Source organism: Equus asinus, chromosome 1 (assembly GCF_041296235.1).
Source record: "Equus asinus isolate D_3611 breed Donkey chromosome 1, EquAss-T2T_v2, whole genome shotgun sequence".
Lineage (NCBI taxonomy): Eukaryota > Metazoa > Chordata > Mammalia > Perissodactyla > Equidae > Equus > Equus asinus.
The window spans coordinates 102057290-102076940 of NC_091790.1; the positions used below are offsets into that span (position 1 = coordinate 102057290).

General features: G+C 45.5%; 1 protein-coding gene across 1 annotated transcript in view; it reads right to left on the reverse strand.

The window, feature by feature from the left end:
- Positions 1-19160, reverse strand: part of HECW1 (HECT, C2 and WW domain containing E3 ubiquitin protein ligase 1) — a 392878-nt gene extending 373718 nt beyond the window's left edge. The window contains exon 1 of the mRNA XM_070504453.1: positions 19024-19160. The gene's annotated coding sequence lies outside the window, so the exon portion shown is untranslated. The remainder of the gene's footprint in view (positions 1-19023) is intronic.
- Between the last annotated feature and the right edge of the window lie 491 nt (positions 19161-19651).

Consider the following 19651-nt stretch of genomic DNA (forward strand, 5'->3'; position numbering starts at 1 on the left):
GCAATGGGGTGATGTCAGCTTGAGCAGCACAATTCCAAGCACAGAGAAGGAGGACATCTTATATTACCTCTCAAAGTCGGACGGTTATGATTCTGACTTTAACAGCTACAGGGGGAAAAAAAGGTCTATTTATCGCACATTCTTAAGAGGAATAGCACAAATAAGACACTTAAATGAAAGTGATGCAAAAGACGTTACACACAAACCCAGTGAAATAATTTCCAAATGTGTATGTCTCTTATTCAGTTTACAAAAGCCAGAATCATTTAAAAAAAAAAAAAGCGTCAGAACAATCTGACAACTGGATTTGAGCTGGGTATCTGAGAAGGGGTGAGGTCTAAACTGGTGATAAAGAATGCAGGAAGCATTCCAAGCAGAAAAAACATCATAAATAAAACCTAAGAGCGGAGGATGAGTACCGAATGGACATATGGAATCTACTAAAGAGATGAGTATCCGTTTTAGAGAGCAGTGGGAAGTACCACTGGGTGGAGGAGTGTGGAATTCAATTCAAGGCCTCTGAACCTGATACCACAGATCAAAGGGAGGAGACAGCAGTTCTTCAGCAAAAGAGTAGCATCTCTGAGCTTCTGCGTAAAAGAAGATCAACCTGGAACTGATCTGCCTGTTGAGAGGGAGGCGAGAAGAGACATGAAGAAGGAGATGAGCAGCGATGCTCCTCTGGTGTGATTGACACGAAGTCCTTAAATCCTGCACCATAGGGACAGAAAGGAGAATGGAAAGGATGGAAAGTGGAATTCTAGAACAACCTCAGGGGTATTTAGCAGGTGTCCGGTGGCTTAACTCCAGTATGTTTCCTTAGACGTGGGTCTTGTTGCGTAACTACAAGGTTTGAGGGCTGGGAGAATGACAAGTTATTACCAGGAGAAATCATAAATTTGGCTCTAGACATACTAAACTTGTAGTGATAAAAGGATTTTTCAGATGAAATGCCTTGAAATCTCAGTGCGATCAGACTTAGGTCAGGAAAATCCTGGGCTAGATTTGGCCACCACCAACACAGAGGTGAGCGTGGCCTTCCATTGGGGGTACCGCTCCCGAGAGCACAGCCCGGGGCATCAATAATGCTGATCAACATTCTCAGCTCCCTGGAAGAAATCTCTCTTACCTGCAGTGGGGATGGGCCCCGGACTGCAAAACTGTGATCTGTTCAGATACAAACTCTGAAGAAAACAGCCGGCCGAGGCTTCCATCTGCAGCATACCATCCTATTTCAGAGCTGAAGCAAGAGCCACGCCCCGCCAGAAAACGCACCTGGCTCCTCCCCCGCCGCGGAGGCGTGATCGCGCTCAGGGGACCTGTCTTTTCAGGCTCTCCTTCCCAAGTGGTCTCTTTCTACAGCTGTTGGGAGATGCGAGCGCCTCCCTATATTTCAACCCAGCTGAGAAAGGGTCATCCGGCAGGGGTGCCCTCTGCCCTAGGATTGGAATCACTCTCCCCTCAAATGGAGAGGAGGAGCCTCCCAGTGCATGCCTTACATCATTATCTAGGAACAAATTCCCGTTCCAGTGTCAGAGGACCACACAGGACAACCGTGGGAAGTCACTCATTCAAAGTAAGCCCTGCTGGATAACCCCAGGAGATAAATGCCAAGGAGGCACTAAAGTGTGGCTGGAACTGGGCATCTCACGTAGCTCTAGTTAATACTGGGACGACTCTGCTCCTGGCAGAACCCACTCAGAGCTGAGGAGAACAGAGGGAATATGCACCCCTTGTCATCTAGTGAACATCAGCCTGGATGGTTGTTTTTTTGTTTTTTTTTTTTTTTGAGGAAGATTAGCCCTGAGCTAACTGCTGCCAATTCTCCTCTTTTTGCTGAGGAAAACTGGCCCTGAGCTAACATCCATGCCCATCTTCCTCTACCTTATACTGGGACGCCTACCACAGCACGGCTTTTGCCAAGCGGTGCCATGTCTGCACCCGGGATCCGAAGCAGCAAACCCTGGGCCACCGAAGCGGAACATGCGAACTTAACTGCTGCGCCACCAGGCCAGCCCCAGCCTGGATGGTTTTACTGTCCAAAGGTGAATAAACTGAAAAAAAAAAAATGTCTAACAGGCAGATAAAGGGAATACAACTCTAAAGACTCAGGAAAAAGCAGAGTTTGAGAGAAGCCACAGCAAACAGTAGAAAAGTCTAAACTGCATCTATTTTGCATTCGAAATAAATGTCATAAATGCATAAAAGGTCCTTCAAAACCAGATGAAAGTTGAGGTGAAAAAGAACTTGAGACTTAATTTTAGAAGAAACAAATTCAAGGAGCAAAGGAAACTGGATGAAATGCAAGCTGAATATGGCTCAAATGGAGGAACAGATCAAGAAAACTTAAAAGGCAATAATAGAAATAAGTCTGCTTTGGAGTGGAAATTCAAATTAGAAATGTAGAAAAGAAATAAGAAAGCTCTCTAAGAATATAAAAGGAGGGCCAAAGGAAAAAACGATGCATGAAAGGATGATAGTTGGAGGCAGATAATTTACCTTTAGGAAAGATTGTTTATTAGAGTGGGATTTTGTTCAAAGACATTGACCAAAATAAAACGTCACTAATGGCTTAGTCAAGAGACAAGTTTATTTTTCTCTCCTGTGACAAGAAGTCCAGAGATGACAGATCCAGGCTGGTAGGGCAGCTACCCTACCCTGGATCCAGACTTTTTCTTAGCCCTTGCTCTACCATCTTTAGTGTGTGACTCTCTACCCCAGCTTACAAAATGGCTGCTGGCACTCCAGCCACCATGACCACATTCCAGATTGAATATGGAGGAAGAGTAAGAGCAAATGCAGCATGCCAGATGAGTCAGCTCCCCTTCAAGAGCTTTCCCAGAAGTCCTACCCAGTGACTTCCAAATGTATCTCATTGGACTCAAGTATGTCATATGACTGCCTCTACCTGCAAGGAAGACTGGGAAATAGAGTTTTTAAACTGGGACCATTCCAAAATTAAGTCATAGTTCAATAAGTAAGGAAAAGGGGGAGAGGAAATATTGGTAGATAAATAGCAACCTATAACAAAGTTCCTGAGATAAATACAATGACAAAGGAGCAGAGCCAATACACAAAAATAAACAGGTGACGATTTTCCTGTGCTATGATTGCAAATAAGAAGAGTTTGTCTGTTTGTCATGTTTCCAGTAAAGTCCAATAAAACAACAACAAAAACCTATATACCTAGATATCTTGGTGAAATGCTCTAATTACACTTTTTTTTTTAATCCTAAAAGTATCCAAGCAGAAAAACAATTATTTACAAAGAATTTAAATTTGGGCTGTCTTCAGACTTGATGACCCCCAAAGGTAAAGGATAAAAAAATAATATCTCCAGAGTCTTAGGGGAAAAGTTATTACACAAAACTGACAGTGAGGGTCAAAACACTATTTCTGAAAGTAAGAGAAAAAATATCCCCTTTATTTAGAAAGACTCGGAAAATATGCCACTTAAAACTCACTAAAACATAAATTTTCTCCCAAGTCTATGAACGAGAAATTCATTCCATTCACGTTTAAGAATAAATTTATTCTTAAAATTTAAGAGTGGGAAACGTAGGCTGTACAAGACCATAATTTGGGTGAATTTGAACATATTAAAGAGGTCTTGTAGCCAATTGTATTTTCCAAAGATGGACACAGCACTATCTTCTATCCTACATGTGACAACATATGGCTGCATGTTGAGAGGAATCCTTAGGTCAAATCTGGGCTCAGCAGGAAAGGATGACTAGCTTAGCGTTACTAACATGACAAGATGGAAATAAATAAATTAGCTCTTTATCCAAGACAGCATAAAGAGAAAAGCAAGGCACTCATAAAGTATACATTATTAAAAACAGACACATAGATGAAAACATTAGATATGAAAACATTAGATATAAGAAAGTGCTATAAACAAGATAAATAAATACCAGTACTAGTTCTTGGGTTAAAAAATATACAATAAAATAGACAAATCTCTAACCAATCTTATTTTAAAAAGAGAGGGAGGAATAAAGGAAGAGACGGAAGGAGGGAGAAATACAAAATTCCCCAAAAAAGGAAGTAAGACTGCAGACGAGGAGGCAATTTAAAATGTACGAAAGAATTTTATGGTCAACAGTCTGAATTTAGGCAAATAAGTAATTTTCTAGGAAAAGAATTGATCTGTCTCAAGTAGAAGTAGAAACTCTAAATAGACTGATAACCATGAGATTAATGAATTCATTTATCAGATTGACCCCGAAAAAGGAATAAAGCCCGAGAAGATTTTACAGATAAAGGCTTTTTAAATTCCAGAGAATAATCATCCAGACATCATATTCATTTTTTGAGAGAACTAAAACAACAGTTTCCCAATTCATTTTTATAAATTTTAGATACATACTATAATAAAAATGCAGACTAATCTCATTCATTCATTTATATATAGTTATATATATTTATGTAAAGTTTATATATTATTAATATATAATTTATATATTTATATACAGTCTATATTACTAATATAATTTTTATATATTTATATATAGCTATATATTATTTATGTTATTGATATAATTTACATATAGTTTATACTTAGTTATAAATAAAAAATACCAATAAATCTATATATAAAACTAAGCATAATGAATCAACACAGAATTCAAACAATAATAAACAGTATTCAGATGTTCAGTTTGGGTGTATCAGAAGACTATACAGATGGTTTAATAATAGGAAACCTATTAATGTAATTGATCACTTTATTGGGTCAACGGAGAGAACACACTGGTTAACTTCAAATAAATTCCCCGTGAATTCAGTGTTTACACATGATTAAAACACATTCTAATCTAGAAACAGAATAACACTTACTTATTAAAGAAAAGCCCTGAAATAAGTAGACTGCAGTAGAAAACGAAATCCAGTTTAATTAAGGAGAAGAGCGAGATAAGAAGCCCTCCTTTACCACCACGACCTAAATTGTCTCGTTCCAGCCAATGTTATAAGCACCTCCCACCCCAAAGCAAAGAAAAAGAAGGGAAAGAGGGAGGGAGGGAGGAAGAAAGGTAGAAAATTACAAAGAAATGTAAGCATTCGATTTCTCGTGTTGGAGATAAGATAAAAGGCGCCCACTGGCAAAAATTGGGTTAATTTGAGCATCAAAAAGAATAATGACTGTAATTGATTACATCACACTGAGTAAATAAAAATCTATAAGAACACAGTGATTCCCCTCCTCCCAAAAGAAGGAGAGAGAGTGGAAAAAAGGGAAAGCTCTTTTTCATAGAAGAATAATAGTTAGTAAATGTGGAAGGAATTATATCACTGGAAAGTCACCAATTTGCAATCCCCAATGTAATAATGGATTCAGGGAAGGATCCACTGGATGATCAAAGAACTAAGTGAAAGGGTATTGGGGAACAGGAATTGGTCCCTAGTCCTAACTGTAAAGATAAGTTGCACCTTTTGATGGAGATGTCTGAAGATCACCAACTCAAGCAGTAAGTCACCATAAGTAAGATTAAAAGACACGGTATAACCACATCAAATACGATAGAATTAATACCTCTAATATATAAAGACTTCATAAAATTGGAAAGAGAAACACCAAGACCTGACTGGAGGAGAGGGTGTTGGCAAAATACAGGTTCAGAGAATTGTAGAAACAGCGTCACTGTCCCTTTATCCCTTCACTGGCAGTGGGAGAAACAGCCCTGGACAGGATTCCATCTGCCTGAGAATCAGAACCCTCACTACAGAGACCTCACTAAACCGGGGTACTTTTCCCCCAACAGTACCCGCCGGGCCCCAGGTCCCCAGCACCCTTCCCTTTGCCTGCCATTCTTAGCCTGCAGCCCTCCATCCTTGGTCACCAGACGGCTGGAAGACGTGGAAGGGCAAAGGGCGAAAGACTTGCACCAACTGAGCCTGTCCTTTTTTATCCAGAAAACATCTTTCCCGGAAGTCACTCTCAGAGGAGTCACCTGGCCACAACGACCTGCAAAGAGTCGGCCTCCAGCATCCCTCCTCTCCTGACAAAACAGCAAAAACAGCATGGTTAGATCCCAGTACTCAGTACTGACGAACTGGAGACTGGCACCCTCATCGACTGTTGGTGTATGGTATACATTGTTCCACCTTTCCTGGAAAGCGGCTTTCCAGTGTGTTTGAGGAAACCTCAGTGTGCCTTTGGGATTCATCAGTTCTGCTTTCGGGAATCTTTTCTATGGATGTATTGAGAAACGCAGTCAACGATTTGTGCACATTGATGTTCATCAATTCAATATTTCTAATATCCACCTTCCCCTCAAAACCCCACAAAGGTAAATTTAACTTCAGTGCCCAGTCATAGGCGAATGGCTCAAAAAGCAAGGATGGTTGTCAGACAGCCCAGCTGTGTGAGTTGGTCAAGTCATGGAAACAGTTCCGGTCTCAGTGTTCCCATGTGTAAAATGGACTTCATAGTACTTCCCACATAAGCTTAGAAGGATTAAACAAAATTTTATATATAAAATATTTGCAAAGTGCCACAATAAAGCATCAGTGCGTAATAGATATACACACAGACAGGGAGTACTATATAGATTATTATCTAGCCAATTAAAATAATATATATAATATGAAAAATTGTATGACAAGTAAATGCATCTCATATATTGTTAAACGGACACAAAAATGTATTCATGATGTGATTTCAATATTATAATGAATTACGCTTAGAGGAAATACATTAAGATGCTAATGCTTCTTAAATCCGGTCATTGAATTACAGGTGGCTATTTTATCCTTTATACATTTTTTTTGTTTTCAAATTATCTATCTGATATGGTCATCTGCATATACATTAGAATCAGTCAAGTTTTTTTTAAAGGGCCAGTTAGTAAATATTTTAGGTTTCTCGGGCCTTATAGTCTCCGTCTTAACTACTCAGTTCTGCCACTGAGGCATGCAAGCCGCCACAGGAAATATGTCAATGATGGGTGTGACAGCGTTCTAATAAAACTTTATAGAAACAGGCCAGACAGCCCTAGTCTGCAGATCCTTGCTCTAGGTCATGATATATACATGTTTTATTTAAAAAATAAAATTTTAAGGGGGTGTAGCAAAAATCAAGAAAAGAGAGGAATTTTCCAGTGGCAGGTGCAGTTGTAGAAGGTGAGAAACCTTGCACAACGCTTTACGGCGAGAGAGAATAGAGCAATTGTGGAGCAAGACGAGCGGCAATCCCTCAGCGGGTAGAAGGAATCACACTTTTTTATTCAGAAAAGAAAAAGTGAGAGCAAACTATGTAAACAGACCTTTTCTCTCACTGGATTTTGTCCTGAAAGCTTTGGGCCCATTTCCCATGGCCAGGTGACGCCGTGGGGGCTCTCAAGACAACAGCACAGTTAGAGAGCACGGCCTCTTGGGCCTTGTCACCCAGGGGCTCATGGTCCCAGGCCTCCAGCCAGCATCCCGACAAAGGGCCCCGTGGCCTCTGCTCAGTGGCACACTGGCATGCTAATGCCTCACTCCTCTGGAGTAATCCTGAGTAACAAAAATATTTCTTGTTATTGAGTCAAAATCTTCTGCCCACTAGCTCTCCTTCTGGACTTGGAGCAAGTTCCTCTGCCACATTTCAGATTTTAGGTATTTGAAGCCATGATCGTGGTCTCTTGTTTCAATCCTAGAAATCCTCAAAGCACAGTTTTTCTACAGCAGAAGTTGCAAATTGGAAGCTTACAGTTATGTCTGGTTTGACCCACTAAGCATTGTAAAATCATTGCATTGAATGAGTAAAAAAATCTTAAAATCATAAAATTTCTCTTAAATATCTAGTCTCTTGGTTTCCTTAGAAAAATCAGAAGAACTAGCAACACTGGGTCACACCCCCACATGTCAACGATTGGCTTGAAGCTAAGTAGTGACCAGCACTAGCTCCTGTTTCACAGTCCCCTGTCACCCCACCCCACACACACACATCTGCTTGGACCCTGGGGACATCCAGGTCTCCTGCCCTGCCCCCAAAGGGTGCTCCAGAGCGTTGGGCAAGGAGCCCAGAGACAGCTTCCCACCCCAGGTTTAACAAATGCAAGTTCTGTGACCCTGGGAGGTGGCTGTTTTATCATGTGGAAAGTGAGGGGGTTAAGTGGCACGTGGCTTAGGTTCCTTCCCCAGCCGGCATTCTATGAATCTATAAATGGCCTAGCTAATTTTCAAATCTCACTGAGCTCATTGCCTGAAAAATGCCTGAAGTCATGAGTTCCACCTGCTAATAGCACTTTGAAAAAATAGATTTGAAAAATAAACTATCTGGATCCCTCAAAAGCCATTTGCAAATTCGCACCAGGATGCGCTCAATGTAAAAACAAAGCCATTCACTCTTTTGCCTCTAAAATGAAATTTCAGAGGCAAGAATTCTACACTTAAGAAAACATTCCTACCACAAAGCTTAATGTTTCTACAGAAATAGTGCATCAGTTACATTATGGAGCAGAGACAAATGAACACTTGCAAAAGGGAGAGGTCAGGCCCACAGAATGCAGGGGAGCTGAACCCAACTCCTACACTCCCCCATCGCTCCCACACTGGCAGACACAACTTGGCTTTAGATTTGTTTCATCTCTCTTGCCATAACCCCTCAACCTTCTCTTTCTAGCTGAAATGGTTCATTCAGTGCTTTCTCTAAGAAACTAAAGATTATCCTAGGTTAACGAGATAAATGCCATTTAACGCAGAGCAGGACACAGACGTTTGTAGAGGAGGCCTGGCCCTGGGTCTTCTTGCCTCCCCCCACCCACACACACAGCCCACCCATCTGAGGAGCTGTGGCGTCACTATTCCACAGCATAAGGCAGGCAAGCGGGCTGTGGCCCAGTCTCCAGTGTGATCTACAAACTTCAGCCACCCGAAGCCTTGTCCACCTGCTAACCACGTGCACCAGGCCAGGTCATTCATTTCCCCCAGTCCTGGGAGCCTGTGGGTCCTGAGCAGGCGGCAAGTCTGAGCTGCAGAATGTCCCTGGACACAGCTGTTCACAAAAGTCCATATGGAGTATTTAGAGAAAAAAGTGCTTCTTGTTCCAGAATGTTCTCTGGATCACTGGAAAAAAGAAAATTTGTGGCAAAGCTTCAAGTCTTGAGGGAGCATGTTCCTATAGCAGTGGGTTCCCAGGTAATAGACCCAATGCCTTGGCCCTAAGGTGCCTAAGATCAACGAGAGGAGCATTCGATTTTGTTAAAATTAAGTTTAATTAAAGAATATCGCAATGATTTCTAAGTGCCTGACAAGGGTGATGTTCTGTTTAATGACCAAACTGTGAGTCAGCTTCTCAGGAAGCAATACTGTAAATCTGAGGACCTCACTGGTGAAGACGAGGAACATGGCTGAGTATCCATTCACCGTGGTAACCCAGTTCCCAGCCCAGCGTCTGGTACCTAATAGATGCTCCATTAATAGTGTGAAAATAAAATAATCACTCCTGGACGACACAACTTTTCCCATTTGCCTTCTCAAACTAGATGATTCTCCACTGCGTGGATTTAATTCTGCTTTCTCTTTGGTCATTTTCACCTTAAACTGTAAGTGCATTTTTGTCTACTTACATCACACACAAACAAGCATAAATACTTATCACATAATAGGAGCTCAAGAAATGTCTTCTGAGTGAACAAGTAATTGAAAATAATTAACCAAGATTTTAAAAAATTACATACACATCATATATATATTTCTATACATTTGCACATAGAAACATGTTTGTATACACACATATAATACATTATTATTTTGGATTGTGATCCAACAGTCCCTTGGTCAAATTTCTCGTTAGAAGCTTGAAGCCTCCTTAATATTCCTTATACATATAGTGATATTTTTCCTTTCTCCTGGGAAGAAGAAGAAAATAACAATTTGTGACTTTCAACTATATGTCCCGAGGATGTCAAACCACGAGGTGAATGTAAATTTCTAAGAAAGATAAATTTTACTAGCTTGCAACAAAAAGATGGAGAATGCTTGCAAAGTTCCTGTGAGCGATATCTCATCAAAAACTGTGCTAGGTTGTCATTGAAAGTTGTTAGCAAAGCCGGAGAGCAACATTGCCTGTAAAACTCCCTGTTGAAATGAAAACTGGATGATTTCATCACGAAATGATTCTGCCCTTAGAGGGTCTAAGAAACAATGACCACTTGATCCTTTCGAGTAGGCACCAGGTTTAAGCAAAATCCCAGAGCGTGGTCCACGAAAGTCAGGGGTCCAGATCTGCTCAGGCACCTGCAGAATGAATGGCCCACACAAGCAGCAGGGGAACCAGTGTGGAAACACAAATGTTGTCTCCCATCGCCGAGGCTCTGAAATTTCTCCTCTGTTGCTTCTTTCAGAAGATCTAAAAAGTTAGGCTTCTCCTGAAGAAGGGAGTCACTCAGACAGTGGTAAGAAAATAACACTGTTGGGCATCACCTTGGAAAATGTTCTTGGGCATTCTCCACCCAGGGCAGACACTGTTCAGGGCTGGAGAACAGGCAGGAGACAGGGTCCATGTCTAACTGTGTGATCTCGGGAAAGCCTCTCCAGTCCCCAGGTTTGCTCATTTATATAACAAGGATATTAGAAACTTAAGATATCGTCCGGCTAGAAACTGCATTCCATCTTTAAGCAGTTACTGAGTTCTGTTACTAAGCACTGTTGTTGGCACTCAGGAGAATCAACGAACAAAGCAGATCGAAATCCCCGTCTCTGTGGGGCTCGCCTCTCCCAACTTTCCACTTCCCACTGGGACCCGTATTTCATGGATTCATACACTGTGCATAATGCCATTCTGGAAGCTATAAAACACAGACCTTCTCAACTCTTAGGTTGTTCCTTGCATCACTCATTCATTTAACAGAGAAATCCCTGCAGTGGCAGATACTGGGACAGGTGGTTTCAGGATCCTAAGATAAATGTGACACGGTCCTTAATGTTGGGGAGCTCATCATTTAGAAGAGAGGCTGACAGGGAGGAGAGTTAATGTGGAGCCTACTGTAATGCCTGTCACAGGGGAATGCGGTGGGGGAGAAATACATCTACTGGGAAACCGAGTGATGGCTTCTACCAGGAAGCAAGATTTAAGCTAGATCTTAAAAAATGGATAGTTTACAGAGGGGTAGGGAATCAGAGTAGAAAATAGTGTAAGGAAAAAGTAACTAATTATAGGACAGCACAGAACGTGTGTGGAGAAATGGGAAAAAGATCCATTTGGCTGCAGCCGAGTCCAACGGGGCAGCCTAGCGACACGGCTGGTCACGGCCCACATGCCCGCCAGGCCAGCCTGGGAGCTGGTTCTTTATTGTGGAGACTGTGGCCACTCCCAAAGGTTCCGAACACAGGAACGACACGCTCACATTCGAGATGACAAAGTCAGCGTGGCCCAGAGCAGGCAGAGAGCGGAGGGCAGAGGGCAGTCATATCAAGTGCTGGCAACAACAACAACAAAGTGATTCAATTCAACAATAATTGAGCGTCCGGCTGCTCCTTGCTGGGTGCCGAGGAGGAAGCAAAGACGACTGGAGCTTTAACTGTTAGAGAAGCCAGCCAGGATAAACAACACAGAGCCTCAGGACCAACACAAGGTCCAGGCCGGAATGAAGACCCCCAACCCCCACCTCGAGGAGTGGGGGAAATAGTTTATGGAGAAGAAATCAGTGAGGCAGGAGCTGGAGGCCGGCGATGGAGAGCCCTGCAGGCCAAATAAGGAGTCTGGATTTCATTCTGAGTGGGATGGAACCGTCGGAGGATTGTGGGCAAAGAAACAACAGAGATTTGTGACTGTTCTGTGCTGTGTCGTGCTCCCTGCCAGCACCTTAAAATAATGCCTGGGACATAGCAGAGAGTCAATGTTTGTTGAATGAATGAATGGTCTTATATTTTTAAAAGATTATTTGCACTGCTACATAGAGAATAGACTGCAGATGGGCAAGGAATGCAGGACATTGCTTAGGAGTCAAGTGCAAAAGCTGAGAGATCACAGTGGCTTAGATGGGCATGGTTGTGCTGGATGGAGAGGGTGAGAGGAAGGAAGAGCGATTTGCTAAAGGCTAGATTTGGGCAAGAGAGAGAGAAGTCAGGGGTCTCAAAGGCACTGGGCCTGAGCGACTAGAACAACAGAGTTGTTCCTTACAGAGATAGAGAACACTGGAGGGGAAGCAGGTTGGGGGAGCGAAAAGCAGGGGTTGTGTGGTGCACATATAAATTTAAGATTACATGGCATCTGAGGGGAGACACTGGGAGGTGGCACATTCAGGGCTGGCGTTTGGGAATGACTCAAGACTGAAGCCAACTTGAGATCTTCAGCACGGAGGCCGTATTGAGACCAAAGGCAGGAACACAGGCAAGAGAAGAGATCTGAGAGCCAAGCCCTGGAGAATTACAACACGTCGAGGGCAAAATTCAGTAGAGGTCAGTAGGGATAAAAGTCCAGGGGCCATCAAGAGAGGCTGAGAAAGAGCACCCAGGGAGGCAGCAGAGAAACCAGGACAAGCTGGTGTCCCAGAAGCCGGGAGCTCGAGAACGAGAGAGGGGCCCACGGTGGGAAGTGCTGCTGAGACGTCAGCATAATTGGGACAGAGAAGTGACCTTGCCTTCCCCAGGCTGAGACCACAGGTGACCACCATGGGGCCAGTGGCAGGAGGGGTGGAAGGAGAGATGAGGCCGGAGCACATAGGGAGCTTCAAATGAACAGTGTTCTGGTCTCAGGCTGCACAGCGGACATTTGTATTGTTTTGTTTCCTAATTTACATATACGTTAAATGTATTGTTTGCTGACATCAAACATTACGCAAGAAAATATGTCTCTACAGGCTGAGACTAAGTGGAGAAAGCCAGTGTGGACAACTTTTTTGAGGCCTGACCCACAAGAGGGAACAGAAAATCAATGGGGGGGGGCAAGGGAGGGATCTGTAAAACAGAATCTACTGCAGCACATTTGTGCGCCAACTGTTTGCTTCCCGTCATCTTGCTGTCCCTCCCTTTACACGCAGGAGCTGGTCATGGATGAGGCAGCACTCAGGAGCTGGGGAGGGGGTAGGCACAGGAGGGGTGGGGGGAGAAAATGCTGGCAAAACCCTCAAAACGATTTTCTTCCTCAACTTCAGAAAGCTCATTTCCACAAAACTAACTTATGCTCAAAACAGAGGGAAATAATTTGTTAATTAAGTAGCTTTAAGTTTTGATGGTAAAACGAATTCCGAATAACTGTAAGGAAAAAGAGAAGTCCTTTTAAGAATGAACATCTATTGATTGTGCCCTGTAGTTTTTTCAGCCGGTCAGTGTGTTACAGGAAGGGAGATGACGCATGGTGGATGGGTTCCATTAGCTCTGGGACTGACAGCAACCAAGATGGAATGTGCCTAATTCTAGTCTCCCCATCTTTTTTCCCCCCTTAACCTGAATCTCTGAATTTCAATACTGCACAAGACTGAGATTTCTGTTTCTCCAACTGCTTGGACTGGAACCCCGAAAGCAAAAGCAGGGAACACTCGTGCAGGTTAAATGGGTGTCAGTTTAAGGACTAAGTGATTGAATTACGATCCCTGGTGATGGATGTGAATTTCGGTCTTTTTTTTTCTTTCCTTTCACACACATGATACTTCCCTGACATCTGTGCAATACAAATAGATCTAGAAAGCGTGAAAGGGAAAATCTGCTTCACTAAATATATAAAAGGGACCCCGAATGAAGTCTCCAGGATAGCATTCGTCATCATGGGCACAGATGGCATCCTTTTCCAGCTCTCTCCATCTCCCCTCCCCCTCGCGCCCCCGATACGAGTTTAAGTTCCAACCGCTGCATTTTCCCCAAAATATTGCAATGCAATAGATGCCTAATAATACCAGAAGAGCCTGCCTGTACGCTCTATCCTTATTTTTCAGTCCTCTGTGTGCATCAAGCTTTGGGCCAATAAATCAGGAAAAGTGTGGGTTCTGAACTAATAATGTGAATAGGACTCACATCACTTGTTGCTATGGGAATCCAGTGACCTAGGAGTGGTCTTTATGGTATCTCGCCAACAAGCAGTGACATTATTCTCATCCTGTGCCCAGGTCACAGAACATGAGAACCACTTAGCGATACCCCGACATCCACACTTCATGGTATGGGATAAATCGCCTATATACTTCTGTGTTTCCTAAAGTACTCAAGGAGCTTTAAGACACAAATGCCTGGTGGTCAGAAAGCCCATGAGAAATACACGTCTCCTATAAACAAAATCATCAGAGGAGGCAGCCTGCCTCCAAACCGCAGCGTATCTTGAGAAGCAAGGCTCACGAAGCCCGTGGAAAAGGCGGACACGAGGAGGAAGGTATGAGGCTCTGACTCCTGCACCTGGTGGGGCAGGGGGTGCGGGCGGGGGGGGTGCTACTAGTGGCATAGGCTTTATGGATGTGACAGGAGGTCACCGGAGCGAAACAGGAGGCAAAAACAAAAAACAAGAAAAGAGCAAAATGAGGAAGCAAAGAACATGGAGAGGGACATTGCTGGACGAACTCAGGGCACGCTCTGGACGGCAAGAGTTCTTCACCGTGAAACACACTCAAGGGTGAGAATATAAATGCTTTACGTAGGTCTTGGAATCCTGACGATCAAACCTTAAAATTCTAAACATTCTGTACAGGAGTTGAGGATTGTATGCTTTTCCATCACTGCTCTCCTCACTGGGGTCCGGAAGTGCCGCAAACTTTTCCTTTAACATAGTAAATCTAGTTTTACAAATAAGAAAGAAGTAGTATATTTACAGAGAATAGCATTAACAGACGGCTCAGAGTGATTATTAGATGATGCAGGGGCTGGCAGACAACAGACTTTACGAGTTCTACTATCTATATTGTCAAGTTAAATTATCACTAACAGGGGCCTGCCCGGTGGTGTAGTGGTTAAGTTCTCGCCCTCTGCTTTGGTGGTCTGGATTTCACGGGTTTGGACCCCTAGTGTGGACCTACACGCTGCTTGTCAAGCTATGATGTGGCGGCGTTCCACATACAAAATAGAAGAAGACTGGCACAGATGTTAGCTCAGAGACAATCTTCCTCACCAAAAAAAAAAAAAAAAAGATCACTAATATTTTTCGCCCTCCAATTGGCTCAACTGAATAAATCAACAAAAACAATCACAGAATCATGGTGTTCCAAGTGATCTTTGGCATTACCTGGTTCAACTCCCTACTGTTAAAGAAGAAGAAAGTAAACCTCAGAGAGGAAAAGTGACTTAGAAAAAGCCACACAGAACATTTCACACAGTCTTCTCTAAAAGGCCATGAACGTCAAACACGCTGCGTTACAGAAAGGGCACTTGGGGCCAGAGCTCCCTGGTTTCCTGCCCGTAGCGGAAACCTGTCCTGTTTTTTAGGATGGAAAGGAAGTAAGTGATGGGAGAGAAGCAGGGGTCTCTCTGTAAGCCAGACCTGTTTGCACAGAAATCTGTCTGGTGGGCCAGCGCAGGAACGACGGCCGTCTGTGGTCTAGCTGCCGGGTTGTTTCCGAAGCAGAGCTTACAGCGGTTAAACGTGATCTGAACAAATGATGAGTCAGTCAGGGGCATTCCCTAGACAAGTCTATTCTCCCACAGGCTCTGGGCGGTGGAGGCAAGGCTTGGAGAGGAGGCGGGCAGAGGGGCTCCCACCCTTTCTGTCTAAGTGCAGGTGAGAGGACACAGTGCTTGAGCCGAATGGGTTTCCTTTTAAAGCCACAGCAAGAACAGGGCAGTTATCAGATCGAGTTTGTCAAAATGGACAATCCAGGTGGCTCAGATAAAAAGTAAAGAACCCAGACCTGCCGCATTTCAACTTAGAGTCTACTCGCTTTCTACTGAGGGTGGGGTGGAGTTTCTCCCCCAGGCAGCATGGCGGAGGCCTGGATTAGAGTGCAGGCTCCCCGGGTCCCCTCACCAGGTTACATAACCTCTCTGATTCGCCCATCTGACTCGCAAAGGGAAGGAAGAATTCCCACCCACCTCCTTCCTAAACAGGTAGAGGGCATTTTTAGGACCTGAAATCCACTCAACATTCCTGAGAACACACCAGGTCCCCAGCAAGGTGTGAGGTGCCGGAGAGATGAGAGACGCACTTAACAATGTCCTTGTCCTGGAGACACTCATACCATGTGTATGACAAGGGGCTGTGGCCCATTCACAACTCATGTGACTGCAATATCACACAGGCTGCCTTAGCGGTATGGACAAGAAGGCTGTGGGAAAATGAAAGAGGGAGCGACTCATTACGCCTGGCAGGTACTGTTATGCTAGGATGTTATTTTGATTGTAACTTAAAAAAAAAGAAAAGAAAAGAGAAAACGAGCACAGTGCTGTGGAAGATTGTGTGGACAAGCATAAATCAATGACGAAATACCTCCAGTATCTCTAAGCTGTAGAAACTACTATAAGCACATGAAAACGCTCGCCTGTTTAGAATAATTGTTGTCGTTTTTACAACAAGCAACAGTGCTAGCTAGCAAGTTTTATGAGCAATGCCAAATTCTATCAGGGAAAGTAAGTTGGATGCTGTTGCGAATGGCTGGGTAGGATGAAACAGCTACCTAGAGTCTTTCATTAAAAACAAAAAAAAATCAATCATTAGAAATAAGCTACATTCTTGATTATCCACAAGAGATGGGGCTGGAATAGAGAACTAATCCACAGATCAGGAGAAAAGCTATTATCCGATTAATTCAACATTCTTCTCTGTGCCCCAGCTCCAACCAAATCTTTTGCTATAGTGAACCAAAAAATGACCTGTTTGAGTTGTTGGCTAATTCCATTTATGGGAAAAATGCAGATGGGGGGACTAAAAAAAATTGCAGGTATAAAAATAAACCATAAATTCTAAAATCAAACTTTGGATTGCTTATATGGTTTGGGCTATACTTGTTTGCCTTGCTAAACTGGGTAACTTTTCTTACTGCTCTACCATTATTACACAAGGCTGGAACTGGAAAGAAGCGTAGAGATCAGCTAGCCCAACTTCTTCACTTTATAGATAAGGAAAAAGACGACACAGGCTTGTCTCCCCATGATCACATCTGGCCTTTTAGCGTTTCCGATAATAATAGTCATATCTGAAGCAAGCATCCTAGAAGGTAAAGCTGAAAGAGACCTTTTAAAACACCCGTCTTTAAAAGGCAGAAGTATAAAAGGAATGAAATGATGCTACGTACACACATCACGGCAGCTGCAGTCCCTCTGTACTGATGCATTGATAGACTGTGCTGGCTCAGGACGTGGTCCCCCCATCAAGTCAATAATGTCACAATCTGAACAAACTTAGGCAATTTGCCTTCATGAAATAGCTACCCCAGACAAAAACAGAACTGTCATTCCACCAGACTGCCAAATGCACTAGACCAGGATTCCAGAATTAGTCAGAAATGAAACACTCTCAAGTCCAATTTGTCTGTCGGTCTAGGAATGAAAGCAGCGCTACGTTCTCCAATGCCACATTCCAGAGGAGGGAGCAAGCAGCGAGACGGGGCGACAAGGAACCTGCCACACTGGATTTCGCTCCGGGCACACACAGTCATACCAGGGTAGGCATGTGGACTCTAATCCCTTCTTAGTGGAAAACACACATTTTCAAAATGAATCCCCCATCTAGAACGAATTACCGTAATAGCCACAGCCGGAGCGAGTCCGCTGATGAGAAACGCAGACCCTGCCACCTGCTTAGAGATGCCTCGGACCAGGACACTGCCGGGGTCTTTAAAGGCTGGCCTTTTCGGGTAGGGCATCTGCCCTTCTAAATCGCCTTTAAATCCCAGGAAAAGAGAGAAGCCGCGTCCCTTAGTCTTTGCACTATGCTGCTCTTCCTGTATCCATTTCTGCTGAACACAGCCTGGGTCTCTTTTCAAAGAGGAAAAATAAAAAACAAGGCGAGAATGGCACCACTGCAGATCCCAAGAGAAGTAAGCACGAAACTACAGCAACGTCAAACAGTGTCTTCAGCAACTAGGAAAATTCCCACATGCGATCTGGTGTCAGCCCAATGCAGACTGGGGAGCGCTGTGCCCGGAAACATAGGAAGCCGGGCATCTCTGCAGCCTGTGTCTCTGCCAGCTCCCCCTACGCGCTGAAATTCGGCAGCGAAGAAGTTATGGTGCCCAGCCTCTGTATGCAAGACAGACAGACCACGCGCCCACACTCCGCAGATCCGCCAAGTGGCTGGGACATCAAGGCGGCAGAGCGATCAGAAGGCACTGGAGGAGCAGGGCATGGAGGGGCCACATTGTTTGAGCCCTCGGCTTTTGCTGCATTGTCACGGTCCGCGAATGTAGGGGTAGGAGGAAGCGCCCCTCCAGCCAAAAATGGACTGGCCGCGTTTTTCCCAGCGGCTCCCCCCGGCCTGTGTGCAGGTCGCAATACGGTAGGCGACATGAGGGGCTGCTCCCGCTAAAACTCAGGTGGCAGGCCAGGCTGGGCGGCGCAGCCGGCCGGGGACAGGGAGCCGCTGGAGGAGCACCCACACCGCGCATCCTCCCCGCCTGCCACCACCCAGGGGAGCGAGGGCCGGACCTGCCACGCGCACCCTGAGCGAGCACCGGCGAGCTCGTGCGGGGGCTGTGGGTGCTCGCTCGGCTAACCGTGGGCATTGCATGGGACACAATTGCCTAAAAGGGAGCCCGAGGCAAAGCCAAATCCAGAGCTTTGGTTCGCAAGGGGTGGGTGTGGGCTGCGAAGGGAGATTACGTAGGTCTCTCCGCCACCTCCCCTGACACCTCTTCGCCACCGGGAGGGCGCCGGGGGGCGGGGGAGGCGCCGCGAACCCGCTTGGGGGCTTCTTTGTTTCTCTCCTGCCCCGCAGGAGGGCCCGGTGTGCCTGCCGTACCCGAGCCGGGGTAGCCACCCGGGGACGCCTGCCCAGCCCGGGCGGCGGCGCGCCCTAGGCTGACAATTGAACCTCGCGGGAGAAGCGAGAGGGTGGGGAGGAGGGTGTATCCCGGGCCCTGGGGAGGGAGGGCGCTGCCGGGGCCTCGGGAACCGCGAGGAAGCCGCCCAGAGAAGGGCGGGGGAAGGGGCGGCAGACAGAGTCCCCGCTCGGCGCCCGCTTACCTTGGCAGCCCCGGCCTGGGCACAGATCATGCTCCCGTCAGCGCGCAGATTAGAGCCGGGGGGCGCACGTGCCCTGCATGGCGCGCCGGGCGCCGGGGACCTGCCGGGGGACCGGGGCGCCCACCTGCTCTCGCCGCGCTCCGGGTGCTCCGGGCGAGCGGCCGGCCACGGCCACGGCCACAGCAGAGGGGCTTTCGTGTCTGGGTGAGGGCGTGCGCAGGAGAGGGCCGGCTCGGTCAGAGACGCACGGTATTCCGGCTCCCACAACGGCGCCTGATGCGCGGTAACGCAGCACACTTCATCGCTTTATCCTCCCGCCCGCATCCCCTCCCTCCCTGCCTGCTCCTCTATGGGTACCAGACTCCAGAACCAACCACAAGCCAGGCTTGCTCTCATTAGCGCTGCCCCGCCCTGCAGCCTCCACGCACCCCCCCGCTCCCCGCGCCGTAAATATATATTGATTCTTGTTACCGCCGGCCCCGTCCTTCCAACACCCAGCTCGCGCACTGGGCATATCCAACACCCGCGCCGGCCCATCGGCCCTTTTGTGTTTGTGCAAACAGCGTGTTCAGAAAGGATGTGGTACAGACACCCCAGCAGGTACCCTAGGACAGGTGTTCTTGGCCTC